General features: G+C 35.3%; 3 long non-coding RNA genes across 4 annotated transcripts; 2 read left to right on the plus strand and 1 right to left on the minus strand.

Moving 5' to 3' along the window:
* Positions 1-3,145: 3,145 nt before the first annotated feature.
* LOC147494671 (uncharacterized) lies at positions 3,146-4,433 on the plus strand. Of its 2 annotated transcripts, none has more exons than XR_015199878.1 (2): positions 3,146-3,946; positions 4,089-4,433. It is a non-coding gene; the product is annotated as an uncharacterized LOC147494671 (long non-coding RNA). The 2 variants fall into 2 exon arrangements; XR_015199879.1 differs by having other exon boundaries at positions 4,295-4,433.
* Positions 4,434-5,984: 1,551 nt separating this feature from the next.
* LOC147494672 (uncharacterized) lies at positions 5,985-17,167 on the plus strand. The gene is made up of 3 exons (XR_015198843.1): positions 5,985-6,172; positions 15,903-16,146; positions 16,966-17,167. It is a non-coding gene; the product is annotated as an uncharacterized LOC147494672 (long non-coding RNA).
* LOC147494673 (uncharacterized) lies at positions 13,499-14,037 on the minus strand. The gene is made up of 3 exons (XR_015199172.1): positions 13,944-14,037; positions 13,762-13,838; positions 13,499-13,591 (listed from the first exon to the last, which is right to left on the minus strand). It is a non-coding gene; the product is annotated as an uncharacterized LOC147494673 (long non-coding RNA).
* Positions 17,168-18,420: the final 1,253 nt, after the last annotated feature.

The following is an 18,420-nucleotide window of genomic DNA, read 5'->3' on the forward strand; positions in this document are numbered from 1 at the left end:
AGGTTAGTTCAATGCAATGTCATCCGATTTCTGATTTCTTGTTAACTATTCTTTGAGGTTATTTCAATGCATTTGCACCTAGTTTCTGATTTCCCGCCAATTATTCTATGAGTTTAGTTCAATAAAGTTGCATTCGGTTTTTGATTTTCTGTTAATTATTTTTAAGGTTAGTTCAATACATTTGCATCCAGTTTCCGATTCTCCGTTAATTATTATTTGAGGTTTGTTTGATGCATTTTTGCATACCGTTTTCAATTTCAAGTTAAATATTTTTTAAGGATTTGCATCTAATTTCTAATTTCCCGTTAGTTATTCTCTGACGTTGGTTTAATGCAGTTGCAGCAGTTTCTGATTTATAGTTATTTACTTTTTGAGTTTAGTTTATCGTATATGCATAAAGTTTTCGATTTTCTGTTAATTACTCTTTGAGCTCAGTTAAATGTATTTGAATCCAGTTTTTTATTTCCTTTTAATTATCCAATATGGTTTGTAATACCAATTTTCTACTAATCCATATGTAGTGTCCTTAATTGCAAACATGACATAAAAATAAATTATGCTTGATTTACTATATAGGATCATCAAAGATTATCCAGTTCCCGATTTTATATTAATTATTCTTTAAATTATACCTGACTTACTATGTGGGATCTTCAAAGATTATCTATGAACAGGTCCTATCATATTAATTATTCTGAAAAATATATGCAACTATATATGCATAACTATTATATACAAATATTGTATTGATCACTTATCCAAATTTCTTATAACATGAAAACCCCATGTACTTTCTATTAAAAAAAAAAACTCACCATTGATAAAACCCTTCAACTTCATTTTGTTATTTAATAATAGAAGTTTGATTGAAGTTATGTGAGATTGCCTAATAAGAATAAGTTCATATTGAAGCTACTTAAATAGCAAGGTGTTCCCAATCATAATAAAAAAGATAAGATAAACACCGTTTTAAATACAAAACTATACTTATCGAGACATTCCCACGACATATAACACAACTATATTTTGAGATTAGTTCAATGCATTTGCATCAAGTTTCTGATTTTCTGTTATTTATTTTTTGAGGTTAGTTCAATACAGTTGCATCCAGTTTCCGATTTCTTGTTTATTATTCTTTGTAGTTAGTTCAATGCATTTGCATCCAATTTCTAATTTTCTGTTAATTGTTCTTCAAGATCAGTTTAATGCATTTGCATCCAGTTTCCGATTTTCCGTTAATCATTTTTTTAGATTAGTTTAATACATTTGCATCCAGTTTTTGATTTCTCAATTATTATTCGATGAGGTTGTATTTGCATCTAGTTTCCAATTTCCCATTAATTATTGTTTGAGGTTAGTTCAATGAATTTCATCCAGTTTCCAATTTTTCGTTAATTATTTCTTGAGGTTAGTTCAATGCTTTGCATCCAATTTATTTTTCGGAATTAGTTCAGTGTAGTTGCATCCAGTTTTCGATTTTCTGTTAATTATTTTTTAAGATTAGTTTCACGCATTTGCATCCTGTTTCCAATTTATAGTTAATTTTTTTTAGGCTAGTTCAATACAGTTGCATCCAGTTTCCGATTTTCTTTTAATTTAATCTCTGAGGGTTAGTTCAATACATTTGCATCCAGTTTCCGATTTCCCGACAATTATTTTTTATGTTAGTTTGATGTATTTGCATCCAAGTTTTGATTTTCCATTAATTATTCTTTGAGGTTAGTTTAATGCAGTTGTATCCATATTCCGATTGTTCATTAATTACTTTTTAAGATTAGTTTAATGCTTGTATGTGTATCCAATTTTCGATTTTCCGTTAAATATTATTTGAGATTAGTTCGATGCATTTGCATCTAGTTTTATGTTTCCCGTTAATTGTCCTTTGATGTTAGTTTCATACAGTATTATATATATTTTATAATATTTGTCATTATTGGTTTGCCGTTATTTTTTATTTTTTCATTTTCTATTATATATTTTGTGATGTTATTTTTGTATAATTTAATTTTCCACATGTAATTTGTTTTGGTTTGGTATATAATTTATTTAAGCCCAACGTCCACTTTAACTAAATAAATAGTTATATGATTTATTTAAGTCAACGTCCGTTTTAATTGAATCTCGTTATTCCGTTAAAATTGGAAATTATAAAATTCAGAAATTTAATTGGAATATGTCATAATTATTGTGGTCGGAATTGTAGTTTTTGAAATCCTTAACTATGACTAAATGTCTAAATCTCACAGTGGATGACACATCAAATTGATCAAACTTTATTTGTTAGGCCCATATATGTAGTGCATACAATACAAATTTATTTGTTTTTGGTGTACACCTGTACTGTTACTTATTTTATGATTAGTTTATTTTTTTTTCCCTAGTTACATGTATGGTTAACAAATGCATAAAGTAAATGTTCAAGCAACTCAATTTATTTTTTTCTCTGTTTTTTCATAGTTTAATTGTCATTTTCTAGAAAGAAACTTTGTTATGTTGAATTTCACCTGAGATTAGTGTGGAAACTATTCTTTGTCGCGTAAGGGTTTTAGGAAAATCATTTTTGGTTGAAACTATTATTTTTAGCAATTTAGTTTTTTGTATATTTTTTTTCCCGTAATTAGCTATATTGCTTAGGAAAAATTGGAAACTTTGTGAAACTCTAGATGAGATTGGTTCTTTATTTATATCCTACTTTTTCGTAATTAGTAAATAGTAATAGAGTTTGGAAAAAACTGGAGTCTCTGTGAGTGTTCTAAAAAATAGATTGGTGAGGGGTATAACTATAATATATATCTAAGGATTTGGAATTTTTTTTTTTTTTTCTAATTAGTATTAGAGTTTACAAAAAATTGGAGACTCTGTGAAGCCTTGAAAAATAGAGCTAAGAGGGTATAGCTATAATATATATCTAAGGATAAAGGCAAACACAAAAAATCAATATTAATCTTCTATATAATAAAATAGGGTTTTTTAGCACTAATTAAAGGACAAAATAACAAATTGCCTAAGACAAAGGACGGTCAGGATCGATTTTCAGCACCATCCAACGGTTGTTGGGACTTAATTTAATTGCTAAAACCACTTCACTTATGGAAACGGATCTCACTTGGTAATCACGTGTTTTAATTATATTAGGTCGCGGGTTCCAGCCTAGACAAACTTGAGTTTTGATTATTTTGTTAATTTTTTAAAAGTTTAATTCGTTGTGCAAGTCTAATCTCCGCTCTTGGTTTTATTTCCGATTATTTCAATTATTTCAATTTAATTCGGATGAACTATTGTAAACCGAATCTCGGGTTCGAACCCAGACAAACTTGAGTTTTTATTATTTTGTGATTTTTTTTTTAAGTTTAATTCGCTGTGCAAGTCTAATCTCCGCTCTGGGTTTTATTTCCGATTATTTCAATTATTTCAATTTAATTCAGATGAATTGATGTAAACCGAATCTAAATGATAGTTTATCCAATTGTTAAATCAGTACCATTCAAATTATTCAAGGATTCGTCTTTACATTCTCTTGATTAAAGTAATAACATTGTGGAACTATTTTTGTCAACCATAAGCTTCTCTTTTGCCAAGATTATCTGATTCCACAACTTTTTTTGGGTCTTTTAGTGAAAATTTTCAACTGATCAATGTTTGTTTAGATTAATTTAGATCAGTTAGAACTTCGAGAAGCTTGCGGGAGATCTAAACAGTAGTGTCGCTGGGTGAGTTAAGTTGTTTGACATTAAGATTGTGAGATTTAAAGCAGTAAGTTTGCACATTTTAGTTCATGGTTTATAAAACAAAATTGAGTTTTAAGATTTTTCTGTTTGAATTTGATGGTCCTCAAATTGCACACTTTTATTTTAAATGACTTATAATACTAACTTAGCAGTTAGCACCCTCCAGCTAAACAATTTTCTCTGTTAATGACTATGACGACGGTGGACGAGAGCAAAAGGTGAATTTATTTGTTAGAATGTTGATGGGTATCATTGAATTACCCTTTTAATTTGTCTTCTTTTCGAATTAATTTAGGTTGAAAATGGAGGCATAATTTCTCTATTTCCTTTTAATTTGTGGTTTTCTTCGATTGGATTCAGTTTACCTTGCATGCCGAGTGTCATTGCTAAAGCTATTGGATAGCTCCAATCATAATAACGTAGTGCATGCCTGAATGGGAGGGGGTAATTGCTCGAACAAGGATTAGGATTGTACACTATACTGCTCAGCCTTAGAATATTAGGCAAGATACTACCAATCATGGTATATTAAACAAGATATAAGTCAATCCTTTTGTGTTTTCCAGGACCTGTCAACGAGGAAGCTGATTGGAATGGGTGAAGTAAGAGATGGACTTTATTACTATGTGTTGCCTAATAACTTCTCCTCATTAGCCATGCCAGTAAGTTGTCACTATGAATCCAGTGTTTGGCATATGCACCTTAGACATCCATCTTTGGAAGGTTTGAATAAAATTTCTTCTAGTTGCCCTTCGGTCTTCACTTTTAATTCTCATTGTGATGTGTGTGTTCTTTCTAAACAAACTCGTAAACCTTTTAATAAGATTGCAACCAGACGCACTAAACCTTTCGAGCTAATTCACTGTGACATTTGGGGTGGTTATCAAACTGCATCTCACACTATTTCTTGACAATAGTTGATGATTACACACGATGCACTTGGGTGTACCTCATTCGTTTTAAGTCAGAAGCTTGCATTTACCTTCAAAAATTTTGTAACATGATTAAAACTCAATTTTTGTGTCAAGTTCGCAGTATTCGTAGCGATAATGGAGATGAATTTATGTCTGGTGTTATGAAAACATACTACCATGAAAATGGCATGTTACACCAAATAACTTTTGTTGACACTGCAACAAAATGGAGTTGCCGAATGCAAACATCGGCACCTCCTTGAGGTTGCGAGAGCACTAAGATTTCAAGCCAATCTTCCTTTAACATTTTGGGGTGAATGCATTTTAACTGCTACCTACGTCATAAACCGCATACCCACGCCAAATCTCAATTGGAAATGCTTTTTAATAGTGCTTTAATAGTGCTCCTCTTTATGACCACCTCCGCATTTTTGGATGTCTATGCTATGCTCATACTCTTCATGCCCACCGTCACAAATTCTCACCTCGTGCAACTAAATGTGTGTTTGTTGGATATCCTTTTGATCAAAAAGGATACAGAGTGTACGATCTTGAAAGCCTCGAGATGTCACTTTTGTCGAAACTGAATTTCCATTTTGAACAACGCCTACTACAAACTCTTCTGCACTAGTTGTTCCTAAACCCATACTTGAACAACAATCTGATTCACTAATAATAGAACACGTAGAGTGTGCTCCACCACCACCACAACCCACACCACCACCGCTGCCGCCACCACCAAAACTAAATACTCAACCTCAGTGCTCCCAGCGCACCAGAGGTCCTCCAGGTTATCTACGCGACTATGTTTGTTTTTCACAGGTTGCATCATCTACTTCCCCATCTTCTCAGTGCTCAACAGGTTCTTCTAATTATCTCCCACTTGACAAATTTTCTGCTAATCATGTTGGTTTCTTGTCTTCAATCTCTGACCATCATGAACCTTCTCCTTCTTGGAAGTCGTTAAACATTCTCATTGGTGTGAGGCAATGGCATTGGAAATTGATGCATTAAACAAAAATCAAACCTGGATCATTCAGTTACTACCACCAGGGAAGAAAGTCATTGGTTGCAAACACTACCATAATAGGATATTTGCAACAGACGCTTTTTTTTATTTGCAACGGTTATTTATCGTTAGTAAGTTTCCAACATTAAATAAGCGTTGACAATGTTGTAAAGCGTTGCTTTATTTAGGTGAATTTCCGGAATTAATTGATAACGCTTAAAAAGCGTTGGAAAAATGTTACAAATTAAAAACTTGAAAATTTCGCAAAATAGGGAAACGAAAAAAATCGAAATATAAAACATAATTTTCTTTCTCTCCTCTCTTTCTCTCTCACCGCTGCATTTCAAGATCCCTAAAATCTTCCACTCCTCAAAACTAATTTTCGCACTCCTCAAGATTTAGACCACTATTGCCTCAAGAGACGATAACGGCTGCATCAACGTGTTGTTATCGATCTACTGAAACCAATGGCTTGAAGGCGTGCTTGTATTGATCGATCTACTGAAACCAACGGCTTCAAGGTAAATATTTTTCTATTTATGTTTAGGGTTTATTTGTAGTGTAAATGGTTTTGTATGTACATATATATTTTGGCCTATTTATGTTTCGGATTGGAAAATTTGGTGTTAATTTGTTTTGGAAAAATATTCACTGTTGGGTATGAAACTTGTGCATACCAAATAATCAACGGATCCCGGGCTACCCCTCCATGGCTCCATGTGATGAATAGCAGTGAGTGTATTATATCTTCTAGATATTTTCTTCTCTATAGGTTTTGTATTTTCCTCTTCAATGTCATATTTTCTGCTAGCTCATTTTATTTCGAACAAGCCTACTGATATATTCTTAAAGATTTGTTTTCATCTGTCATTTACTCATTTTTTGCCTTTTGTCTATTATTTCAATTATCATGTTAGCCTATTGTAGTGAGTATCTCTGAAGAAGCTCAGGTTTACCCTTATTTCATCCTTTCAGTAGTTTGTATTACAGAATGACACTTATACCATTGTTTTTAAGTGTGGTATAAATATATTTACCACTGTTATACAACCGTGACAATAGGTGGTGTGGTATATAATAATAGCAAAACTGTGGTATATATGTTTAACGGATACCACGGTTGTCAATAGAACTGTAGCATATAAGCTATTAAAACCGTGGTTTATATTAGTGTATGTGTTATAATACCGTGGTATATAGTTATACTAAACACTACGGTTTATGCCAAACCGTGGTATATATATTTTAATAATAATGCTAGTAACAGTCTTCCACTTAAAAACCGAACCTGCATAACAAAATTTACACAACCTGCCTACATACAACATTTCCATCTTCCCAACAAATTCCAAAATGTACAATAAACTATCAAACATTGCAAAAAAAGATAATAATAATAAAAAAAAACTTCCATTAATTTTTTGAGTGCACTAAGAAAACAAACTTCAAATTCCTTTTCATAAATTAAAAAGGTAAGTGATAAGAGCCCAAAACTGTAGTTTTAACCCTGTAACAGTCATACTATTAGACCAATTATGTGAGTAATAATTAAGAGTTAACACTGATTACGTGTTTTTATGCATTTCAGGCTTCAAAGTCCATTATGTGTAAAAATGTGCCACTTTAGCGAGATAAAGGAGCAAAGGTCGGTTACTAAGGAGTTCCATGATTAAAAGCCAAGATTCAAGAAGATAAAACCTTTATAAAGCCCGGTCAAAAGCTAAAAAGTCGACGCGGGCAGAAACAGCACACAAGTCAGCAAAACTTCCGAAGGCCGTATCTTTGGACTCAGACCTCAGAATGGGGCCTACCTTATGTCAAAACGACCGGCTCGGAAAGAGCTATTCAATGGTATAAGCCTTGATCCAATCAGAGGAGCAGAAGTGGACGAAATGTCTGTTGAAGCCAACTGCAGCGGAAGAGGCCTTTTTGGACTGAAAGAATTGGGTTTTGGGCCTGATTCTCTGGCCCAAAACATGGCTCCAAGCCCATGCACGATTTTTGGATCTGAACATATAAAAACCAAAGCTTAGCTCTTTGTTAATGGTAGATAGTTAATGGTAGCTAGTTAGACCTAAAACAATAGATAATTATAGATCTAGTTTTCAGTAGATTAATTAAGTTTAGTTCCATTTCAATTCTTGTTTTAGATTAAACTCTGAGAATCATTATTCTTAATTAGTTTGATTAATAAATTAGCTAGTTTATCAATTTCGATTCTTGTCATTTACAATTGTGTAGATCTAATTTCCCTTATTACGTAGATAGCTAGACTTAGATTAGTTAGATTATTAATTTAGTATTTGAACCATTATTTTATTATTCATTATATTAATAAAATAGTGTTCTCCATAATCTAGTTTCATTTCCATTAATTGTTTAATTTCAATTCGTAGATTTAATTATTTGTCATTATTAGTTTAATCCAAATTATTGCATTAATAGTTTTGAATTGGGTTTAAACAAGCAAAGTTTCAATCTTTATATCATGTCTTGTTTGAATTCCATTGGGGATGATAGCGTGATGATTCTCGGCTAAACCTCCATTGAGGGGGTTGAGAAGCCTTGATGAAAGCTTGATTCCGATTATCGTAGAGTCGTCGTAATTTCCTTTCCACTCTAGAAACGATTAGTTCACCATGAGAATGGGTTTAATCGTTCACATACTAGTTATGAATTGGTAGGAATGCCATGTGTAATTAGGGATTAGGAGTAACCATATTATTCTCGCTGGGTTCATTCGGATTACGACGATTCGCCGTTAGTAGGATTAAGTCGAGTTAAGGTGGGATCAATCCCCCTCTAACTCCTTATCATAGAATCAACGTAGCATTTCCATAGTTGTTCTAATAGTCGACTAGTTGCATCTTGTGGATAGTTGCATCGTAGTCTAGTTGCCACTTCGTAAATCTCTCATTAGACTTTAGAGTTAAGAGTATTTATACGTAGAAAACACAGCATGCGGAAGGACTAAGAGTGGAACGAACTTCCTACTCCACTATATCTCATAGGATTGAGAGTAGAATCTTTGATAAAATATAGGCACATAATATAGTTTTAGTTTACTTACGTTTTGAGTTTCATCGTTCATTTCGTAGGTAAACTATCAATTTTACATTTATCAGTAAGACTCATAAATTAAACTGGAAGGGTCCGTACATAGCTAAAACTCATCCTCATTCGCTTCCGACTGAAACACCCCATTTTCCTGGATGAACTGAATAATATCGAGTCGAACACCGTCAAGTTCATCTTGCGTGTATGTCTCCTTTAGTTCTAAATTTGTCATCTGGATGAGTCAAAGCACAACATGTGGAGTTACTATATAAGAATAAGGCGAAGTCGTTGAGCCAAATAAAGTGTTTGTCAAAACTTTTGAATACCTTATTTTCAAATGATCCAGTTGAACAAGCTTCTACTATTTCCCTCATAAACTTCATTGTATAATACCCACACTCTGTGCCACTTGGTTGATATGAGCCCTAACATATAGACTCACAACATATGTAAACATATACTTTTCAAAGAAAAAGACAATAATGTGTAGGATTTGTTTACCTTGATCTTGTCCCACTTCAGCAGAACTCGTTTCCCATCAACCCTTTGCAATGTGAGGACCGCACTTCACAATAAGAAAAATGAAAAATATTTAATTCACAATCGCTAGTGAGAAGTCTAATTAGAGACGTCTTTAGTACTTCATTTAATTTAATCCTTTATGTACCTTCACTATGGTAGTACCTCAAAATGTTAAGATATGTCAAAAAATATAGTTATGCTCACCTCCTAAAATATATTGCTATATCTGAGCTTGGTTCACCATGCTTCAAATCCAACCAAATGAAAGACATACGTGATAGATTAATGACAATTAAAATCCAATGGCCGCTATGAAAGAAAAGAAGGGGGAAAAAAAGAATGGAAAACAATCAGTATAATTGATAGTTTTATTAATTTAAACAATACACTGTGATAGGATCGTTTATGTCCTTACCCTGGATTGTAAGGAATGAGAACAATTTTCTTTCCACTTGCATTCCGCAATGTTTCTACAATAATTTCAGTTTTAGCAGTTCCATCTGCTCTTGTAAAGGATAAAAGATTAACAAATCCAACGATGTCACGGCAGTGACTCACAAATTCAACGTAAAAGGATTCTAAAAGGAAAAAATCAACTGTCATAAATAAATTTAAATAACTAATATTTGATTAAAATCACCAATAATAAAACCTTCAAGATATGCTTACCTCATGTATGCAATTAAACAAACAGCTTCTGGTTGAATTCTGCGATCCTTTACGGAACCGGCTTTGCGTCAATTTGGTCAAGTGGCACTGCCTCAACAGCAGGACTCAATCAGTATTTGATTTTACGGATCTCACCAGCTTAAGCCACCCACGGACATATGAAGGCCGCATTATAACCCAGCAGAAGGGGTTTTTAGATGTAAAATTTGTGGCCTCTAAAACGTCTCTTTCTTTTTCGTGGAATGAGACTGATCTTCTAGTCATAGACTGTGGGATGCAAACAACTACTGGTGTCAATCACGATAACACAATTCCTTTTAAAAAGAAATGTGATTGATGGATCATAAAAGCACAAGATCGGGAAATATAATTACCAAGCTCAGCTCGTTGCTCCAAGCAAACTGTTGAACCCTCTTTAGCATTCTTATCAAACATCAAGTGACTTTTATTCGCTCATTCATTTCCATTTTTTTCATTACCATCATACACCTTCCTACTTTTCCCAGTGTGATTATCGTGTTTCGTTGTGTTTCTCACACGACTGCTTGGTCTCTTAGATGGAGATAAATTCCTTTTTCTCTCGTTTGTTATATCCGGCGCGAGAATCAGAATTTTTCTTGCCTCTCTTTGTAGTGGTGGAGGAAGTGAACAATGCAGTTTCAATCTGTTAGTATAATGCTTGCCCTCTTTTCCGGTCCTCACCCGCGACTGTTAGCCGTTTCTGTCATAAAACGTGGATCAAATTCTTATTCCTTGTCGATTCATTTGTCCCTATTCCAAGTATTCCTTGTTAACCCATTCAAATGTGAACTTCGGCAAGATGTGTGTGCTATGACAACCGAATCGGGCAAACCAAATTTGTCATCAACTTCTCCACTTTCAATCTATGCGCCATTCTTTTTCTTAGAGTCAAATAGGCTTCTTTTCTTTCGGCATTATCATTTTGCTTCCCTCTGTTTTTGTAACAAGAGGGCTAGACTCTTGACTTTGACTTTTGAGGTCGCATCATGGTAGTGAGTTCTACGAAAGGACATGCATAATATACGAATGGGTATCAAGCTCAAGACCCTTACAAGTAGAATTGCTAGAGCAATGGCCACATCATCTTCCCCGGGATAGCACTACATGGTTAAAAAGAATATTAGCCCACATAGTTGTAGCAAAAACAAGAACCATCCAATAAACATAAAAGTAAAAAGCAAAAAGCAAGAGACATCTAGACGGTGTAGCAAGCACATAACAATCATCACTACCGATGTTGTTGCCGGGCTGATTAGGTGGTGGAGGTGGCATACCAGATCGAACACCGGAATCCACCGACCCGGAGGAGGCATCCTGTGCCTAGGTGGTCTGACTGACCGTGATAATCGGGCCTAGGTGGAGGAGGTGGTCCTCTCATCATAGTTGAGGTGGAGGCATAGGTCGTTGTCAAACTGCATCATCCGAAAATGCCGGAGGTCCACCCGTGTCTAAAACATAGGTGGTGGCAGTCCTCTTCCCATCTCTTTTGTGGTCGTTGTCCGTGATAGCCAGTGCCATTTGTCGAGGAGGAGATCGAGGATAATTCATCGGTGGGGCAGTCATATTGGGTATAGGTGGCCTCAATATTTGAGGCTGCATCATACCAAGAGCAGGTCCACCTATACCTCTAACGGAACCAGATAAACTAGGTTGAGCTTGAATTAAAGGAGCAAGAGGGAATACCTCTACCGGCAAAGACGACCCAAACCCGGTCCGGTCATAACACCCCTGCGCACCAACGTTTTAAGCCCTAGATTCTTCAGGAGGTGGTGGGCCTTCAACAGTCATGGAAACAACTTCTTCCCCACGAAGGCCCATCTTGCATGAGCAAATCATTGTAGAATTTGGCCTTCAAAACAAACAGAAAGTAATTATTGGTAAATCAACTTCAAGTTGAGAAAACAAGAAAGTGTGTAACATGTGCACCGGTGGAACGTAAAACGAAAACTTATAAGTGAACTTACATCACACGCCTTCCCGGTGAGTTATATCGTTTCTCGCAGCCACAAGAGCATGTTGTCAAAGGGGGACAATGTTGTCATTATAAAAGGAAGAAAGAGAGACACAACAGGAGGTTACATTGAAAAAGGAAAAAGAATGAATTAGAGAAAAGCATTTGCAGTATTTGAACAAAAACTGCCTTCAAAAGAAAAGCAAGTCCTCTACTGTGACCAAATAACATAGTCATTTACTTGGGAGGACGTACTCGAAGTAATGTTTCAAGGTGTGGTGGTTTCGGTTCTGTAAGCTTGTGGGGATTCCAATGATTCTGTTATATACGTAAACACCATTTCCAAATCAGTTAATTCTAACAATGAGTAAAACTGTTGGAGGTACTTTGACTAGAAATCTAGAATGAAAATAACTAACCCGGTAAGATGATTCAATTGATGATGTTTCGACGTTCTGGTTTGCCCTCTCCGTTGTTTTCAAATGAAACTCCTGAACAGAATATATTTACTTTATGACCTTAGCCATATATTTTCATTCCTATCCTACAATTGTAAGCATGTATGTTCTAAAGTATAAAGTTTGGTGGAATGTTTAAATAAGCAGACAATGAAGAAATCCAACACACCGAGGAGCTATATCCTGATAATAAGAAACCCAACATATGATAGTAGCTAGTACCAGACTTCAAGCCATTTGTCTCAAAAAAAACACCAACTTTATGATAATTAAGTAAAATGCAAGGTGTATCAAGGAAGTCAGAAATTGGATGTGGTCAAGAACACATTACATACGGTTGAATACCGTGATGTACAAAACTAAGTAGATGAAGATGATAACTTACTTGCATCTTCGAGGAGAAAACCGGCCCTAATTTGAATGAGCTAAAACTTGGTGGCTTTGTATAGAGCACAGCTGCCCAGGCAGGTGTCTTCACATAATTTAAGCAAAGCAGTGCCAGTTCAGGTCCAATGAAACCAATTGACTGCCAAATATAGAAAGTTTGTTGAGTTTAATTATGTTAAATATAGGGGTGAAATTCATGAAACACAAGGTGAAGCAAAAAACATTGTTGTGTTGTACCTGACTTTAAACTCATTGCTTATAAGTATTTAGTTCCAGTAGACTCGCTTTTTATGAGCTATCGATTGTTGAGACTTCAAGTTTAACTTCCTTCATAGACCCAGACTTCAATACGCCTAGTAACCTACAGTTGGAAGGAACTGATCTAGACATGTTCGTTTGCTAAAGTAATTGAATACTTGCATGCATAGGAAGTTACCTGCATGATTGTCCGCACAAAAGTGATCGGTTGATGACCTTTCTTGATCAAGGCATCTGAGGCAACACCTGCAATGTAACCCCGAATGGCCATCATCCCCACGGGATGGCACTAAACCAAAGTGACTTGTTTTAAGTTCACATTGAACACTGTTAAGCAATACAAAGAGACTTCCATCAAGATGCTTACGAGAATCGGTGATTGTCGTAGAACTTGATTGCTTCTCCAGATTAGTATTACCAAATCACACTTCTAAAATATCCAATAAGCATAAGAGCTTTGATAGGAGTTGAAATATTGAAGACTTTACGTAAAACCGAAATAGTGGTAGTTGTATTAACACCCCTAGCATTCCTTAAGTCCACATTCTACATTGGCTTGCATGTTGTTCATGTGTCCTTCACAATGGTGATCTTTGGGGTAGCACCAATTCCCATACCTATTACCAAAACAACGTTGTATTTCATGTGATCTTTGGTCGGTGCACCATAGGAGGCATCTAATATTACCCAACATAAAGAAATTAAAATATTTTTCAGATTCACAAATTTGGCATTACACCATTCTAGACTAAGTGTATGTATTCTAGACTAAGCGTATGTCACATACCTTAGGCTGCTCCCTCCTTGCATCTAATCTGCTCTCAGAAGTCCGCTTCCAGACAGTAGATGACGTGATTGGCACACCTAAAGTAAATGATAATAACAGAGGTTATGAGAAACCCCAACTATCAAGCTATCAAGAATCCTCGCTATATTTGAAATATGTAAATTCAAAATGGAGTGCCAAACCTTGTTCAAAACTGTTTTAAGCTTCCTTGTCTAGTCACAAAGAGTTCATATGTGTGTGCTAAGGTAAATGTCTCTGAGGGCTGAAGTAGTTGAGAAGAGATGCCTATTTTTCCATCACAAGTTATCCAAAAATATAATTAAGTTTCTGAATTGGTGCTTGTACAACACGAAAATATAATTTTGAAGTATGTCGTTCACAGATTTCAAAGAAACAAACAGCTGCATAATTGAACATGTTCTCAATAAGGGCAAACGATAACCTAAAAGAAGCTCCATACAATTATACAGTCAATCTTGTATCTAAATGAGGATTTCCTCAAGTTTAATTACTTTGGAGCTATAAGGTCAACGATAACAATAGACTGATCTAAGAACCAACACAATTAACCCATAATTTGAAATAACACTCATCTCCAAAATATAAAAACTCCACTTCAAGAACAAAGTTTTAGTACATAATTCAAAACCCAAAGTGATAAGATTCAAAACATACAACTTCATTAATTAAATAAACTATTAACTTGAAAGAAAAATGAAAATTTAACATATTTGCTATAGAAATTACGTTCCCTGACTATTAACATGAGCAGATTTCCCACCCTTGTCTTTGATACAGACAATACAACATTAGAACATTAAGATAAACTAAATCTATCATATAAAGATGCAACCTTTTGCCATGTTTGACAGATTATACGTATCTATTACTACCATACACCCTAATAATCTTACGTCTACACAAACCCAAAAGCTATTTCATTTTTTCAAAAATGGAAACACTAAAAACCTCAAATAAAAGAGGATTCACTAAACAAAATGTTACCTTGCAGACCAAAGAAGAAGCTTCCTTTGTTAGACTGTGTAAATGTAATACCCTAGCCAAAATCCTTACTGTTACAAAGGAGGAAGAAGATAAGATGAAGAAAAAGGAGAAGATGACAACTTACCTAAGTGGGCAACACTAGAAGCGAGGCGAAGGCGACAGCAGCAGCAGTAGTTTTCTCTGTGCTCTTCGCTTTTGTTTTTGTTATTGGAAACGTGGAAAGGCAGAGAGACGAGCGCGAGAGTGAAAACATTCCCCCCCAAAGTTTTATCCCATTTTCATTTTCATTTTCATTTTTTCATTTATTTCGTTTCGCAATAGGTAACGCTTATTTATCCGTCACATAATATTGAGTAAATGTTACAAAATAAATAAAGTATTTGTCTCAAGAATATGTAACGGTTGGTAAAATTTCTAGGGGAAGATATGTGTGACAAACATTGTAACGGATAAATAAGTGTTAGCAATCAATTTTTCTATATGTTGCAATTTTAGTGATATGGTGTAGTGTTACTTTTAATTATTATAAGAAAATTATATACAAGAAGAGATGAGAAGAAATCGAGGAACGAACCTGTTAAAAGAGACAAGGAGATTTACTCATCGTGAGAGAATTGTAGCTCAATGGTTTGATGTTGAAGGCAAGCGAACTGGAGAAGGTGGGTTGGGTTTTGGAAATATGTTATCGGGCTCTTTTTGGTTTTCTTTTTTCTGTTGGTGGCAAATTTGTGTGTTGTTTTGGCGTGGCAAAATTTGCTTTTACATACCTCCCCCCAAAGCAAATTTTGCCATGAAAATGGTGGCAAATTTGGATAAAATTTGCCACCGATTGAAAAACGTATCAAACAGCGGCAAATGGGTGATTTTTTGCATTTGCCACAATTTGCCGTGACAAATGGTGCTATCAAACACAGCCTTATCCCACGGTTTTCATGTAACTGTGGCATATACTAGTAAACCAATGACCAAAAAAATTTATGCCGTGGTATATAAGTATTTCCCACGGTTTTTGGAAGAACCGTGGTATAAACGTTCTTATTGACCATGGTATATGTGTCATTCTGTAGTAGTGACGTACTTTATAGTCAAGGCGTCATATATCTGATAGTCTCTGCTTTAGTAATGGTTTTGCACAGGGGATGGATGGGTCTCTCATTTGCCCTACTGATTCTGTTTATTGCAATTTTTATGCTGCTTAATCGATGGTTTAACAAAGGAAGACCTATATATGAGCTCAAGGTAATGGCACCTCCAGCAATGAACACGATGGAACAGCTTTTGAAACTTCAAAATGCGATTTCACAACTTGAAGAGCTTGTGCAAGATGGGAATGTGGTGCTCCTTAAGTTGCGAGCCTTATCCTTGTCAGTTTTCCCTAAGGTCTTGCCTTCTTTTCTTTTACATATCTAGCATATGTAGTTTCCTACTTTATGTTATCCTTGCCATCAATCATTGGTTGTTGCAACTTGTTTACCACTGCTGTATTCCACCTTGTTTCGAACTTTGGGAGGGAAGGAACCAGTCCTATTCCGGTTCCTCCCTGTGACAATATGATGTTTGTTTATTAAAAGTTATGTATGAAACTACTCACCATAAAGGGTTGGTAGTTTTTGCACTTGACAATGTTGTATGTCCGATTGAGAGCGTCACATCTCCCTGGTGACCTTTTCAATCAAGCCATCAAGATGCATGAATCACTAGAGGCTTAGATTTATTTATTAGATGTAACATCTTATGTGCATGTTAGCATCAATTAAATAGACTGTCAGCTTGAAACATTTAATTAGTTACCGGCCTTTGTTACTCATGTGTGCTTACGGATTCACCAGACATTATATGACTTGCGAGGCAAGTGAGAAGTTTCGTTGGGATTGGTGGAAATAGCCTTGGTAATCGGCTTTCTTACCTTGCAAGTATATTATTCTTCGACCTTTTCGATCGTTTACAAGATACTCACCTCCAAGGATAGCAAGTACTTGAGAAATGGAATAGGAGACCGAGAGAGTGGTGGTTTAGTATGCAATTTGCTCGGTTTTGCTTGAAAAAGACCCTAGAACAAAAAAAGAAAAAGTGATGTAATGGCTGTTAATTGTGTTTTTGTATATAAATATGTAAAGTTTAGTTTCTTTTTTCTTTTCGCTCTTCTATAAGCATGCGGAGTGATGTGGTTTACAATGCCTCCAACAATGCGCTTGTCAGGACTCAGACGTTGGTGAAGAGCGCCATCATTCAAGTAGATGCTGCACCATTTAGGCAGTGGTATCTTCAACACTATGGGGTTGAAATTGGCAGGAAGAAAAAATCCGCTGCCAAGAAGGAAGGTGTTGAGGAGGGTGAAGCTGCTGTTGTAGAAGAAGTTAAGAAAAGTCAGCATGTGCTTAGTAAACTAGAGAAGCGCAAGGAAGAGTAGAAACTGGATTCTCACATCAAATAGCAGTTTGGTGGTGGTAGGTCACGGGGCTCAGTATCTCTTCCATACCGTGGTCGGTGTGGCGAGCTCGATGGATACATCTTGGAGGGAAAGGAGCTTGAGTTCTACATGAAAAAGCTCCGAGGAAGAAAGAAAGGCATCTTGGTGTTTGCATAGGCAGAGAATTATGTTTTTGTTATCATCTAATGTCTTATGAGATTTCAGCAACTTAATGTTTAGACAATGGTTTTTTTTTTTTTTGCGTAGCGGATATTATGGTTGTTGAGTAATCATTCCCATGGATATTTTCAACATTGCGCTCGATTTAATTGCTAATTTTATGCACTTTGCTTACACATACTCTAAATAACTTGACCAACTCTTTGGAATTACTATTTCGAAGCAGAGAGGCGGTTGCAGTTTGTGGAGTGTCCAAATGATATTAGTGGCATAATTGATGCAACAAAAGTTTCACCGATATCGCATTGCTACTTATCGATGGAAGTTACGGATTTGAAATGGTTAGTCACAGTTTGTGTATCATTTTGTGCCTTAAGATGTCATCATCTATCTTTAGTGATCCAAGAGAAGACCATTTTTTTCACCTTGACACTGTTTCATGTATAGTAGTTTTCATTCTCCTACACTACATTGGCTTTTATAACTCTTGAGCCTTAAGCGGTTACATTGAAGTATACATAATCGTCTTGTGTACATATCTGGTCTAAAATTAATAAAATAGATTATCTTTAGTGGTAGTGGATGTTATGGGGGATGTGACTCAGTACAAACTAGATTATTAACATGCTTTGTGGTTTTAAAAATTATGTTTCCTTGTAATTGTCGGTCTAGGGTGGGTCTGTATATAAGTTTGATTGTAATGACTAATGAGTTGAATTCTAAGTAAAATTGACGACTATCGGGTATCGGTGTTTGACACGGATACGGAAGATCCAGCATGGTGACCTATATGAAGTAGCACACCAGGATAGCTAAATCAATCAATCATAAAAAGAAAAGAAAGATATTACTATTCTATAGTTACACAACTATTGCTGAGTTTCTAATCAGAGTTGCATTCATTGAGGTAAACCATTTGCACTTTCTCTTTATAGCAAGCTGGTTTGACATTTGAAATACAACTTTTGAAGCTAGAACAATCCTCGTTTCTTGGTCATGAGTAGCGTTTGAATTAACGTTGTGATATTATTAGCTTAGTTCGTGATGTTGCCCTTTCTTTCCGC

Source organism: Coptis chinensis, chromosome 6, assembly GCF_015680905.1.
Source record: "Coptis chinensis isolate HL-2020 chromosome 6, ASM1568090v1, whole genome shotgun sequence".
Classification (NCBI taxonomy): Eukaryota; Viridiplantae; Streptophyta; class Magnoliopsida; order Ranunculales; family Ranunculaceae; genus Coptis; species Coptis chinensis.